Source organism: Xenopus laevis, chromosome 2S, assembly GCF_017654675.1.
Source record: "Xenopus laevis strain J_2021 chromosome 2S, Xenopus_laevis_v10.1, whole genome shotgun sequence".
Taxonomy (NCBI): Eukaryota; Metazoa; Chordata; class Amphibia; order Anura; family Pipidae; genus Xenopus; species Xenopus laevis.
In genome coordinates, this window is record NC_054374.1 from 69,838,766 (window position 1) to 69,854,595 (window position 15,830).

At 41.2% G+C, this 15,830-nt stretch overlaps 1 long non-coding RNA gene across 1 annotated transcript; it reads right to left on the reverse strand.

Annotated features, from left to right (window-relative positions):
• Positions 1-7,348: 7,348 nt before the first annotated feature.
• On the reverse strand, positions 7,349-10,466 carry LOC121400584. Its single transcript, XR_005965837.1, has 3 exons — positions 10,137-10,466; positions 8,400-8,470; positions 7,349-7,806 (listed from the first exon to the last, which is right to left on the reverse strand). It is a non-coding gene; the product is annotated as an uncharacterized LOC121400584 (long non-coding RNA).
• Between the last annotated feature and the right edge of the window lie 5,364 nt (positions 10,467-15,830).

The following is a 15,830-nucleotide window of genomic DNA, read 5'->3' on the forward strand; positions in this document are numbered from 1 at the left end:
ATAGTCTTGCCCACATATAAAAGTCCGCATGGACATTTGATGATGTAGATGACAAACTTGGTGGTGCAAGTGACCCGATGTTGGATCACAACGTGTTTGCCAGAATGTGGATGGGTGAACGAGGAGCCTGTGATCAGTTGTCTGCAGGTGGTGCAGTCAGAGCAGCGGTAGCACCCGGCTCTGGGGGTTGACAGCCAGGTCGAAGTCTTGGAGGTGTCATAGCAGGGTGTGGGGTCAGTCTTGACCAGCACACCCTATCTCAAGGACACTGGTGACTTACTGCAAAAACTACAATCTTGCCTACCGGTTCCATCGAATACTCTTCTGGCTACAATGGATGTCACCTCTTTATACACAGTCATCCCTACAGAGCTGGGTATACAGACTGTATCTGACACCCTTTCCCAGCACAAAGATCCACAACGGCCCAATACAGGCTTCCTTCTTGATCTTCTCGGCCTTTGTTTGAGACTCAATTACTTCAAATTCGAATTGAGCTATTACCTACAACTTAGCGGCACCAGTATGCTATGACACCTCCAAGACTTCGACCTGGCTGTCAACCCCCAGAGCCGGGTGCTACCGCTGCTCTGACTGCACCACCTGCAGACAACTGATCACAGGCTCCTCGTTCACCCATCCACATTCTGGCAAACACGTTGTGATCCAACATCGGGTCACTTGCACCACCAAGTTTGTCATCTACATCATCAAATGTCCATGCGGACTTTTATATGTGGGCAAGACTATCACCACCTTTCGAGACCGCATGGCCAATCACCGCTCCTCCATATGGACAGCATTACAAAAGGGCTCAGGAGACACCCCGGTCTCTCAACATTTTGTCTCCAATAGACATACCTTAGCGTCCCTTAGGAGCATGATTATTGACCATGTCCCGCCCCTGGCACGAGGGGGCGACCGAGAACGGCGGTTACTACAACTTGAGCTCAAATGGATACACCGTCTGGATACCTTGAACCCCAAAGGACTTAATGAGATGATCTCATATGCTCCATTTTTCTGAACAGTCATAATAATCTTAACCATGCATTTCTGTTGATAGTTTCAATATGTTTACCTGATACACACAACTATATGCTACATCGATTGCTGCCAGACATGATTAACTGCGACCCCACTGGTTTTTCCTTTACCATGCGTTAGTTTCCCTCTACCCTGTGTTAGTTTCCCCTGTTTGTTACCCACCCCCTGTCTTTCCAATACCCCCCATGCTCTGGCTTCTGGCACATATGAGGCATTCCTTGTGGTCTCTTAGACCCTATTTGCAGCTAGGTGGATGTACCCCCAATGATACACTTCCAGTCGTGCACATTACTCGGGAGGGTCACGTGTCTGAATGCCCCTGCGATCTCAAGGTGGATGACCGGACCCCTTGCCCAGTGCACTTCAGGTTACAGATGCTGGTTCTCTTTGAACATGTCCCCCAGGACCTACCATATTTAAACCTGGCTCTTTCACCATAACCTTTATTAAAAATAATGGTCTAGCCAAATTTAGGTTGAGCCATCTACTTTAACAGCATCACTTGGCATTACCGTTGGCTTGCTTTCTAGCCACTCGGACAGACTCCGCCTCAGCTCAGGAGCACGTATCATCAGCTCAGGAGCACGTACCATCGCCTCGCCACTTTCTGCCACTGCCGATACGTACCCATACCCACCCTTCCTTATGTTCCTTCCTTATGTGTACCTCCCCTCGCAATTATCATGAGCCTGCAGCACGATACACATTCATCTCCCTTTTATTCACAGCAGACTATTCCCCATTCAGTTCCGTACCTAATACCTGTAGATCGCTAGTTGTGATCCTGTTATCTATTACTTTGTGATTATTTTTCTCCTGTTAGAAATAAGTGAACTTTGAACTTTGATCCTTGAACTTGATCTCGTTGCTATCCTTCCAGGCCCTAGCGACGCTCACCTTCACATTGAGTTTACAGCCAGCCTGAACTACACCAGATCTATTGCTGATACCACACCCCTTACTTCATCTCCATAATGACCATTCCCGCGGACTCCACGCCTTGAATACAAGCGAAACCTCTCTGCTGTTTCCCCGACTGATATCCACGGTAGCTCTCAAACAGCCGCAGCACCACTGGATGCTCCACACCGCTGCGCACTCTAAGGCGCATCACGCTACCGATCTCCTGCCTCTGATCTGATGGATCTCACGGCCCACAACAAGGTACACCACGTTCCAGCACTTTTACGGCCGGACCAGTCGACAAATACAGGTAACCGCTGTGGAACCGCCATTACATCTGTCACTACTTGACATTTCCCTCCATGATGACCCACCTGGCGATCAATGCGTTAACTAACAGACATCACACAATGTTTCTTTCCCTCAAGCGTAGATACAACTTTGTATCGCTTTATACATCTACTTTGTCAAGGGACTTGTATCTCTATTATGAACTCATATATTTTTATGTTGCGTTGACTTTGAGTAACGAACTACCGATATTGTCTAAATTTCACTATTTGTGTCAAGTCAGCGTTGGAGCTTTTATTAATCTCTGTATATATTAATGTTAACATGTACTTTTTCTGCAATTACTGCTTGCCTTGATATGTATATATTATTAACCTCCCCTTTTTTCTTTGATGGTTTCACTTCACTTTACTCCCACGCCCCTTTTGTTGCATACTGTTTATCCACTTAACATTCCTGACCTATGACATCACTTTCCCTCCCTTCCCGCCACTGGGGGTTTAAAAGGTTGGTTTTTAGTGTGCATTTATACTTTGAGAAAGGCTAGAGTGCTAGCCGAAACGTCAGTTTTTTGTTTAATAAACACCTTTTGTTTTTCAATTAAGACCTGTGTGTGCTCGCCTGTTTCCAGATATATATATATATATATATCTATATATATATATATATATATCTATCTATATATCTATATATATATATATCTATCTATATATCTATCTATATATCTATCTATATATATATATATATATATATATATATATATATATATATATATATATATATATATATATATATTACTACTAGATTACAAACACAGGATCAACTAATAATAAATCTGACCACCAACAATTTTCGAGGCTTTGTATTCCACATTTAAATGAATAAACCATTACGTGTGCTCCCTTTTTTTTGTTGTGCGTCTTTTTCTTTTTGTCGCACAAAACAAGCTTCACATTTTAACATTCTTGCGAGCGGCAGAACCTGGAAGTTTGTGGCAAATCTGTACATGGTGAGGGTAAACTCTGGGGGTAGTAACCCCCCCTGCTGGAATGTCAAGTTTTGTGTTTCTGTTTGGTATGCCTGTGATTAATTGTGACCATATGGTAATGCTCCTCGTTTGAACATTCTTTTTTACTTTTTGGTATTTTAAATCTGTACCAATAAACCCTTACCCTTGCATTAGGTTCTTTAACTTTTGTGTTTGTCCGCTGTGTGTTATACAACAGATATTATATTAAAGGGGAACTAAAGTCTAAAATAGAATAATGCTAGAAATGCTGTATTTTGTATATAAAATATAAACATGAACTTGCTGCACCAGAAGCCAAATAAAACAAATAATTTATGCTTTCAAAGTTGGCCACAGGTGGTCATCATCTTGTAACTGTTAAAGGAGAATTCAACCTGTAATAAAAAAAAACCCTCCCCTGGGTAGATCCCCTCCCTCCTCCCCCCATCCTACCTGCCCCCCCCCGGGCAAATGCCCCTAATTTTTTACTCACCCCTCCGTGCAGATTCTGGCCTCGGAGGTCACGGCAGCCCTCATCTTTCTTCAGTCTTTTTTGGCGCATGCGCAGTGGTTTGGGACCGGAAATTTACTCCAACTGCGCATGCGCCGAAAGTCACGAAGATTTTGAAAAAATTCTGTGACTTTCGGCGCATGCGCAGTTGGTTTTGGACCAGAAATTTACTCCAACTGAGCATGTACCGCAAATGCGACCAAGACATGAAGATTACCAGAGAAGAAGAAGATGGCTGCCCTGAACTCCGAGGCCAGAATCTGCACGGAGGGGTGAGTAAAAAATTAGGGGCATTTGCCCGGGGAGGCAGGTAGGCTGGGGGAAGAAGGGTCTACCCAAGGGGGTAACGGGGAGGTTTTTTTTATTACGGGATGAATTCTCCTTTAAACATCTTTGCAAGACCAAGACTATGCACATGCTCAGTGTAGTCTGGGCTTCTGTTGGGAGGCTAAGCTTATGGATCATCATAAATTATCAAAACAGCACAAGTCAAATAATATCTGCCATAGAAGCTGATACAGCAAGACTGATTAATAATCAGAATATAAGGGATGCACTGAATCCAGGATTCGGTTCGGGGTTCGGCCTTTTTCAGCAGGATTCGGATTTGGCCGAATCGAATCCTAATTTGCATATGCAAATTAGGGGTGGAGAGGGAAATAGTGTGACTTTTTGTCACAAAACAAGGGAATAAAAAAAGTTTTCCCCTTCCCACCCCTAATTTGCATATGTAAATTATGATTCGGATTCAGTTTGGTATATGGCTGAATCTTTTACAAAGGATTCAGAGGTTTGGCCAAATCCAAAATAGTGGATTTGGTGCATCCCTACAGAATATACAGACTGCATTGGGTCTGTGGAAACGAATCTCTACACGGTCGCTGGCTGCTCTACAGGGAAACAAACAAAGCTGCTTGAGTTCTGGGAAGTACGTTGGGGGGATCCCCCTGCCTTTTGAAAGTATGATCAGTTTCCCTGCAGAGCAGTTAGGGACTGTTTGAAGTTTCCTATCTGCAGCAGTCAGAGCAAGTAAAACGAAGGGGGAATTTCACTGAATACAGTCAGGTTTATTATAAAAATGGTACACATTTTTTTGATTAAAGTATATTGGAGATAAATTTTTTCATTAAAAAAATAGTATTTTACATCCCCTTTAAAGGTAGTTCAGGAGGCCTTGGGTCTCCCACAGCCATGGGACCTAGGTGGCAACTCAGACTGCCCCAACTGTAATATGCCAATGGAAGCTATCAGAGGCTTTAAAATGCACTGCCAGCAGAATTAAATCTGTAAACAGCGAATGGGTTGCTGTGTGCCAGTACAGCCTTACATGCTGCCCAAGCCCCATCCGTTCTTTACAGGGAGAATGTAATGGTCAAAAATATTTACTTAAAGTGATACTAAAAACAACTTTTTAAAATATGAATGTAAATTAAAAGTTACCTAAAGGTCATGTGGATTGTTTTTTGCTTAGAGGTTTGTTTTTTGTAAGTAATTGTTAGTTGAAGTTCCTAAACCTGACTGTTATGCCAACCTGACTATCCCATCTCAGCCTATCAGTTAAAGGGATACTGTTTTTTACAAAATGTATCAGTTAATAGTGCTACTACTGCAGAATCCTGCATTGAAATCCGTTTTTCAAAACAAGAAATGGATTTTTTTATATCTAATTTTAAAATTTGCTATGGGGCTAGACATTTTGACATTTCCCAGCTGCCCTCAGGTCATGTGACTTGTGCTCTGATATACTTCAGTCACACTTTACTGCTGCACTGCAAGTTGGAGTGATGTCATTACCCCTCCCTCATACAAGCTGCTGTAATGTAAATAGAGCCTTGTCTGCTGAGCCTGTCAATTGAAGAGGCAGGAATCAAGACAAGCTCTCACTGACACCACTTCAAAAGGATTGAAATAAGATAGTCCTGTGATCACTGCCCCCACTTATGTTTCAAAAAAAAAAAAAAAAAAAATATATATATATATATATATATATATATATATATATATATATATATATATATAAACACACAATTCATTTTGGGCACTGGAAAAAATATTTTATATAGATAGTTTATAATATTTGTTTACACAAAAATAAATGGCAGAAACACAGGAGTACACTCCCAGGACTGATGACAGGGAATAGAAAAAAAGGATAAAATAAGGAGGACATACTTGAAAACCAGGAAAACTTAGGAGGAAGTCTAGGAAGGGTTAAAATAGCTCAGGAGAAAGGAGGCAGTAAGTAGTTAATGAAAAAAGAAGTATTGCAGGCAGTTTCTAATGCTAACGGACTCCTGCTGCACAAATATGGCGATCACATGGAGTCAAGATAGGTAATGTAAAAGCATTGGGCAAATACTTTATGGCAAAATCATAAGAAGCATGCAAAGTCAATTTTATGATAGATGTAAAAAAAAAGGTTCAATTTCTGATGTCAGTATCTCTTTAGATATAGTATCAAGCTTGATTTCTGGGGACATACTATGCTTTAATCTACCTTTTTAGCCTTCAGGAAATACATACTTAAAATGCTTCAATTCATACTTGTACTTTTAATGCTTTTTGAATGTCAAACAAGGAATATATTATGGTTTATATTTTTAAGTGTTATTTTTATGAACTGAGGGGGCTGCCAACATCTGGCCCTCAGTACCACAGATGTTGGGCAGCACTGACACTGAGTATTTATAAGTGTAATCATTCTATAGTATAGAAGTGTTCATATTTCTCTTACTCTAAGGGGCAGATTTATCAAGGGTGGAAATGAAAATTCTAATTTCCGAGTTTTCTATGGTCAAAACTGTCAAATTCGACTAGGGAGTTATTCAAATTCGATTCGAGTTTTTCAAAAAATTTGAATTTGATTTTCGAGATTTATCAAACTCTGGCCTTTTAAGAACTCAAATTCGACTATTTGCCACCTAAAACCTGCTGAATTGCTATTTAAGTCAATGGGAGTGGTCCAGGGATACATTTTGAGTTGTTTGCAGCCTTCCTGACAATTGAGATTTTTTTTTAGAGAAAAAAACTAGAATCAAGTTTTTTAAATTCGAATCTAATTCAATCAGATTTTTTTAAAATAAATTTTGATTTCATGGGAGTTTTAAAAAACTTGAATTCAAAATTCAACCCTTGATAAATGTGCCTCTAAGTGTAGAGTGGTGTGTGTTCTCCCTCTCATACTGGGAAACCAAGGTAAATGCATGGGTATGCATGATTCCATCACATAGGGTAAATCAGTGGGGGTCATCTATAAACACTCTGCAAATTAACACCTCTGCAGTAACCCATAGCAACCAATCAGATATTTGCTTTCACCGTTCAACCTGCAGCTGGCTGAAAAATAGCTAGTTACTGATTGGTTGCTATGGGTTACTGCCCGGGTGTAAATTTGTCCAATGTTTATAAACGAGCCATACCAAGTAGTTGTGAAGGTTATGTAGAAGTGCTATGTTGCGGAGCACAAGCTATTAGCGATGTTAAAGGATGATTAGGTTATTTTCCCTTGAAGTTTATGGGAACCACTATAATTATGGCACATGTGTAATTGCCTTATAAAGATGAAATAAATCGAGAATATGCTGTAGTAAACTTTTTGGTCTTTATTCTTGTGAAAAAACAATGTAACAGACTCTCGACTGCAAAATCATCCTGAAAAATATGAAAATCTGCAAAATACAATTTGTGACTTTGCTCCAAACATTACTACACATTGCTCTATATATATTCGCACCTGGTTACAATACTGGTAAGTGCTAGTAAAAAAGCAGCAGTCAGATAGATCAAATATCCTCCTAAAGCGATTACCTTCTTCTGCTTCTTTCTTCGATGGCCCACGGTCAATGGTCAAAGCTGGCTTTTTTGTTAAAGTTCGGCTTTTCACTCTACTATGCATGTGCACCCATATGAAGATGGACGAACCAGAAAGATAATTAGTCTATGTTGCTGACATTTTAAGGATTCTGGAGTCCAGCTTCTATCATCTTTCTCACAGAATCTTCCTTTCCATTGTAAATGGATCCAGTGGTTCTTTAGCTGAAGAAACCTTAAAGGCAGACATAAAATAGTCTGAAGTAAGAAAAAAAGGCCACTGAAGGATATAGTTGCATTCAGGGGCGATCCTGCCCAATATGCCGCCCAAGGGCTTTAATTTTTGCCGCCCCCCCACGGCACTCACCTTCAGCACCAGCCAGGGGTCGGGAGGGTCCACATCACTAGTGCAGAGAGCGCAATTGCCGGTAATTCGGCTCTTAGTTACCAGGAGCGGCATTTTTGCTGCCCCTGGAAACCAGGGGGACGATGCCGCCTGAGGCGAGTGCCTCAAATGGCCTCATTGGCAGAGCACCCCTGGTTGTATTACAATACAAACCACAGTACACCTAACTACATCACAAAAGTATCTGGCTTGCCTGGTTCAAAATACTGCATGTGGAATCACCATTTTGAACACACTTTCCCTCTATTGCCCAGTATAAACCTGGGGCCCCTTCTGATACACTAAACTGTACATCATATTGTTCTGCAGGGCCCCTAATAGTTGTACTACCTGTATTTCTCAATGGCTTCCTAGAGTATACGCACTACTTAAAGGCTTTTCCCTTATGTAAAAGATAGCATATGCACGTGGAGGAACTAAACCTTTTTTATCTCCTTCTCCTTTAGTCTTAAGCCCAGCAGCCATGGTAATAAGGGCATCGCCTTTGTGAAATCTGAAATAAAAAATATATAATAATTGTATGGGAGAGGTAAACGTATATGGCACGTAAACTTCAATAGCAGCATATGGGCAGAAAGTGTTATATCAAGTGAAAGGTTATAAACTGAAAAAAGTATTTGTGCAGGCCCAGCAAGATGATTGTGGCACCATCATTGACTCATTAATTATATTTGTATATGCACTTTCTGTATAGGCTTCTCTTTTTGTTTTAAGTGTAGAAGCTACAGAATAAGATGGCCATTCAAGGAATGCTGAAAATTTGTCATTCTTTGCTATGGCACAGACTATAACTAGGAAGCCCTGCTTCAGCTGGGTCCTTCTGCCTTATTCCACCTAACGTAGAGTTAATAAAATCTTGGTCCACACAAAGACACAATGGACAGATCCAACCCTACATTTAGTAAGCATAATGTATCTTAAACAAATACATAAAAATATTGAATGGTTATTCACCTTTAAATTAAAGTTTAGTATGACGTAGAGAGTGATATTCTGATAAAATTTGCAATTGGTTTTCATTTTTTATTATTTGTGGCTTTTTAGTTATTCATTTTTTTATTCAGCAACTCTCTAGTCTGCAGTTTCAGCAATCTGGTTGCTAGGGTCCAAATTACCCTAATAACCATGCACTGATTTGAATAATAGACTGGAATATGAATAGCAGAGGATCTGAATAGAAAGATGAGTAATAAAAAGTAGCATTAACAATACATTTGTAGGTGTAGCTGTGACCACTATTTGAAAGCTGGAAAGAGATAAAATGGGCAAATAATTTAAAAGAAAAATATAAAAAAAATAATGAAGCAAAATGACCAATGGAAAAGTTGCTTAAAAATGATAATTCTATAACATACTATAAAGGTGACCCACCCCTTTAATGTGTATGTAAATAGCCCTAATGTAACATGTTTAGGGGGTGCAAGCAATGTGCTGGGGAAACTGCAGAGAGAGACAATGTTACAAGTTTGGGCTGCAGGGAAGAGTCAAGTTGAGAGGGGGAAGAACCTTGAGCGGTGCAGAAGGTACAGAGACAGAGCAGGGCTGCTGGGGAAACTTAGTTGCACATCGGGGATAACTGTACAAGTTTGGGGAGTGCTAGGGAGGGAAATGTTGTACAAGTCTGGGGAAGGGGGGTGTTGGGGAAACTTGAGGTGTGCAGAGGGGATTATAGTACAAGTTCAGGCTGAAGAGAGAGTGTTGGGAAACTTGAGGTGTGTGGAGAGGATAATTGGGCAGTGGGGGTATCAGTGCTGGCGGGGTAGGAATTCTACCTCAGCAGAGGGGCCTGGGGAACAACTCCAGGGGCCTGTGCAATTAACCCCCAAATTGCTCCCTAAACCCCCACGACTTCCAGCTGCATATACTCTGCAAGTATTCTACAGAGATCTCCCTCCAGCTGCCAGCAGCCCTCCAGTTAACACACACCCTATTTTCACACACAGCAAACTAATTTACACACATTTATAAAAGCTTTTCTTATTTTATTTCATTCAGTGAGACACACAGATTCTCACATTTCCTTATCTCCACTCACTGCCGTGTTGTTAGCCCTTTTCTATCCATCCTCTTCCATCCCTCCCCCTTCATGAGTCCTCCATCTCCCCTTCTTAGTCAGGTGTCAGCCCTCATGCTACTTGCAAAACTCAAAATCACTGCACCTTTATTGCAGTATCATATCTGCTCTCCACCATTCTGCCTCTTTCTGGGATTTTTCACTCAGATTTCCCACCCCAGCATGTCTCAGCCAATGGTTTCCCAACAGAAGGTGGGCACATGTATGTAATCCAATCAGAAACGAGAATTATATGATTGCTATTAAGAAGAGCCAATCACAAGTGATTGCTCTCTACGAGTTCTGATTGGCTGCCGCATGGTGGGCTGGCCCTTTTTGCCGGAAACAGAATAGAGGAGGAGCGTTATCTTGCAGCTCAAATGACAGGAGCCACTAAGGAGCATTGATAGCGGATACTGGAGGTAGGATAAATACACTTGACCCCAAGACTGACAAGTGAGTTAGAAGGGGGAATAGAGGAGGCGTATGGAGCATGTGGAGAGGGCAGATAGAGGAGGGCTGGGTTAGGGGAGGGCTCAGGGCGGAGAGTGAAAAGAAGGGATGGAGCAAGTGAGTCTGTTTGGATAACTGAATGAGAGCGCTGGAGTTTTGACAGAGGGAGATATCATGCAGGACTCTGTACTGCTTTATACAGTTGAGCAAGGAGACATTGGGCTGGGCTGGAGTTCCCATTCACTTTATAGCGCTCCCCTATGGATCGGATCGCTCTATAGTTTTGCAGACCTCAGACACTATTCCCATGGGGGGGGGGGGTAAAAGAGCAAATTAATTAGAGCTGGAAGTTGTAGTTGAAAAGTGCTGCTAGTGAAGGAGTAACTTAGGGACCATGGACAGCGGCTTCAGTACCTGCCTATGGGGACGGTCCTGCCGCATGTGAAGCCACGCCCCCTGTTTTCTATTGGCTCGCGGAGCAAGCAACGAATGAAGCAGGTGTGTGAGAATGTTGCTGAGCCGGGTTTGCTGAAAAGAGGAGGCAGTTTTGGGGTACAGTACAGCTGTCCATTTGTGCTCCTCCCACATACAGAACCTTCGAAAGTGAAGCTTCATAGCAGGGTCCCTTCTAACTGTAGCACCAAACGCCCTGATGGCTTCTCTGCAGAGGTGAGTAATAATGTGTTGCAGCCACTGATACGGACAGGCAGCTGATATCTTTGCATATTACTGTTGCACTGCTCTGTTCATTGCATTTAGTTGAGGCGACTAAATCTGATACTAAATCTGATCCCATAATCCACAGTCGGGCTGCAGGTTATGGGTTAGAAATTGCCGGGTTGTTGGGGTGTTTATAACAGCTGTAGAGGTGTGTGTGTCGGAGATGGGCCGAATATGTCAGGCAAGTCATTTCTCCCCATGTGTGAATGTGCTTCACTTGTATTGCTGCACATGGGGACCAAGGATTAATGCGGGGTGCTAGTGTTTACAATTATTTCAGTTGGCATGAGGTGTAAGTAATGCGAGTGCCGGTTTTTACAAGGTAGTAACTGTCTCTGCCCACGTGCAGTACACTGAACAATGCGCATAGCCCTCTTGAAGCCACGCCCCCCGATTTCTATTGGCTGATCAATATGACAGTTATTTCAGTTGGCATGAGGAGAAAGTAATGTGGGGTGCCAGTTTTTACAAGGTAGCAACTGTCTCTGCCCACGTGCAGTACACTGACCAATGGGCATAGCCCTCTTGAAGCCACGCCCACATATTTCTATTGGCTGATCAATATGACAGTTATTTCAGTTGGAATGAGGAGTAAGAAGGTTAGACTTTTGCTTCTGAGTTTTTGCAGTTCCAGCAGATGGCAGATTGGACCCCAATACTGGCAGGGAGGTGAGATGCTTTTTAGCACATAGTAAAAATAACAAATAAAAAACAAACATATAGAAAAAGTATTGGAGAAGTGATACTTATATTGGCTAACGATAAAAATACTTTGCAAGGTTTCAGAGCACCAGGTTTTTGTTTGTGATATTGGTGACAGTTAATTCGGTTGGAAGGGGAAATCAGTTGGAAGGACTGCAGGTTGTGAGGTCTGGCTAGTATGCAGCAGATACATAACCAAGAAGGCTAATTTTTAGTTTAACTAAATCGTGCCGAATTCTGGGATGAACTGCCTAGCAGTTAATGATGACAGTTCGTTGGAAGGAGGAATTAATAGGATGGATTGCTGCTGGTTGTGCGGTCTGGCTAGTATCCAGCATAAGACAGTACCTACCCAGTAATGGCAGGAAAGTGAGATACGGGAATATGTCAGGTTGGTAAATTTCTCCTTGTGTGTGTGAATATGTGTTACTGGTAAAGCTACTTGCTGCATATGTGAACTGGGATATCTATAGGGTGCCAAGGTGTAGATAGTGATGGCAGTTATTTGCATTGGAAGGAGGAATCATTAGTCTGGGGTCTTATTCGTATCCAGCAGACATTAGGCTGTGTCCTGATTCTGACAGAAATGTGATATACTATCTTATCATAATTATTTAACCGCAAGGGTTGGCAAAAACAGTTTACCTTATTGCTTAAATATTTACATAGTTATGAATATCCCTATTACTGTCAGTTTATCTCATGAGCTTTTACCGTCATAGCACTTCATTTAATCCAATAAACTCAGATAGCATGATATACAGTAGATGAGAAATGGCTGGGTTATTTTAAGAGCAGTAGGTATGTGTTGATGGTGGGCTTTGTACTTGGAACAGCAAGTGGCGATTGGTTGTTATAATTGTATCGTTTGTCTTCTTTTAAAGAAAAGCACACATCTTTCAGAAAAAGACATTTTTTAACTCTGTCACGTTTTATAAATTATAAAATCTGTCAGGTATATAAAAGCTAGTTCTTGTGTGTCTGCTCTGTACAGCACGTTTTCACCTGTTTTTCATTTGTTTCTTTAGGGGAAATGGTATGTTCACTGAATATAGGGGGGTGGCATAAACATAAGTTCAGTTACCAATAGAGAAAAATAAGCAAATAGTTCTGTTCAGTGTAGTACAAGGAACATTTTGATTGGTTGCCATTTGTAATATGCAGTAATGCTTTTTTTATAGTTAATCCCCTCTACCATAATATTTATTTTTTGTGCTAATTTTTTTTTTTACCCCTACAGCTGCTGCTGAACAAAGCTTGGCTAGGAAAGACTGGTTCATTCAAGAAGAAAAGGACAAAAGCCCCAGACAGGTACGTAGGAATTGTTAAAAATGTTTTCAGGTCCCAAAGCATCAGTGGCAGCATCAATGGCTATTTAAGGTACCTACACATTAGGCCCCTGGCACACAGGACATTTTGTTTGCAACTGAGGCAGAGAGCAATGCCCTTCTCCACTTGTGAGTTATGACTACTTCATGCTCATTATACTAATGATGGACTAGTTTACTATTGAATGCATACAGAACAGTTGCAGAGAGAGAGCTCAGTGCTGAAGCTGTCAAGTCAGTGTTTTTGGTGGGGAGGCCCACCTGTCACTGTTCCATCTCATCTGTGTTCAATCACAGGCCTGTCCTTCATTTAAGTAGCAGTGACAGGTAAGAGGGGCATTTTTTTCTACCAGAGTTTTCCCCCTGAGAGCAGATGCCAAGGGCCATAGTGCTGTACCAGCCATTTCTGTGAATCAGACCTTAATTCCTGCATTTTGATGGTTCATGTATCTTCTTTTGAAACTAATGACCAAATGTACAAACACCAAATGAAGTGAAAAATAACCTTTTGTTTGCTGACATAAAACTGGGAACCTCTGTCAAAGATTAAAGCAGAGCTCAGCAGATCACAAGTTATTTATTCACTTGTTGGGACTTTTATGGGCATATTTATCATAGGTTTAAAATAGAACATATTTCATAATCTTAAATAGGTAAATATAAAGCTGGGAAGTTACTTTCTGGTGCACTGTGGTGAATTCTATTTGGCCCTAAACTAAAAGAAAAACACATTATAGTTATATTTATCAAGATTAAAAGATTAAATAGAATTTACCTTAGTTCGCCAGAAAGGAAATCTCCAGTTCTCTGTTCCCTTAGGAGCATATTTTGAAGTGGGGTAAATAGAGCAAATTCTGTTTTAAACTCTTGATATACTGTACAAGATCCTAAAGAGCCTTTATTAGTGAACAGAGCACTGGTGATCTGTGGGAAGATTTATTTTCATGCTTTATTATACTTTTTTACTGTGTATCTCTAAATCTAAATTGCTAATGTATTACTTTATACTAATTTATATTTATGTATAGCCTCACTTGTAAGATGCAGATGTTATTTTGTTTCTGTTTATCTGTGTGGGCAATAGCAATACACGGTGTATATATTTTAAAATGTTGTGTTCTTTATTTTGGTTTGTTATTATGTTGAATATTGAGAAGCATACTGTATGTAACAGAAAATTAAGTGCAGTGAGGGTTGATGTAGGCATTGAATTTGAAAGACGTTTTATGTGTGGCCACAACTGTCATGCATACAACCCACCAGGATACTGTACCTAACTGCAGGCGTATCTGTCCTGCAAACTCATTCTTGCTTGGTAAAGTTTTTCTATAATGGTGGTAGCAGGTTTATCATTTGTATGTTGTTGTTATTTTCTTATGCTTATCTTTATTATTTATATATGAAGGATTAGAGCATAGAGGTGCAGAAACCGCGGCTAGAGCTTTCATCCTTTACGCATTTATCACAAGTCAATTTATACCCTTGGAGGGAACAATAGTGCTGAACAGTGTAGCTGCAGCTGTAGCTCCAGGGCTAGAACAGAAAGCAGAAGCAGGGTCCTCTATAACAAACTAATAGAAAAATACAAAGATTTAGGAATCTCGCGTCATAAACAATCCACTCGGACGCCGTGTTGAACTGAACTATATTGAACTAGACGACCAATCTGAGAGATATCTATACTCTTACACTGACAGAAAGCCATTGATTTAACCGTAAAATGGTTCTTTGAACACGGTAACAAATTGTGGGACTGTTAGCCAGCGGCAGTCTGAAACAACAGACAGGTCAAAAATCATATTATGGTTGTTTAAGGATTCAGCAGGACAGATGAAACATCTGAAGCATCTGAAATCGCTGAGATCTTTTCGAGGTTATTACGCCAACTCTATATCAGTTACCGACATACTAATTTAGATATGAACACACACGACCCAATCAGATTGAGATGCTAGTCCGGAAGCCTAATAGTCGTCACAGGCAGGTCGTAGGAACGTATCACTGCAAGAACAAGCACTATCCTTAGGACCGTCTCCCCTTACTTCTCAAGAATTCCTTAAGGCTAGTCAAGGAAGCACAATCCGGGGAAAGCGCCGGGTCCTGACGGGTTTACCATTGCATATTATAATAGAATTTGGGAATTTGGCTGCCCTACACCCTCACTGTTAACAGCTAATGTTGTATCGGCAGAAGTGTCGAGCTATTGTCGCGCAAAGGAGCGTTGCGTATAGAGAGCAACGTACATTTCTCGTCATACAGGTAAAAAGGGTAAGGATCCAGAGACCGAGGGGCGATGAGATCGCTAGTTTCGCTATTCAATGCTGGATCTGAAAAGTTGTTATTCTAAAGGTCATAGCACAAAGAGATTGCAATAAAAATCTTCTCCCAACCTTATCAATCAGGACAACCGGGATTTCATCTCGCCCCCGCCCCCCGCCCCCCCCCCCCCCCCCAAGAAGGGTAAACCGGAGATAATAGCCAGATAGACTGTTCTCTCATTAAACGCACTAACTGTCAAAAACTGGCAAATCCCATTTATGAAATACTTGTCAACAGACGCGAAGAAAAAGCGTTTGACAGAGTTAGTAACTGGAGCT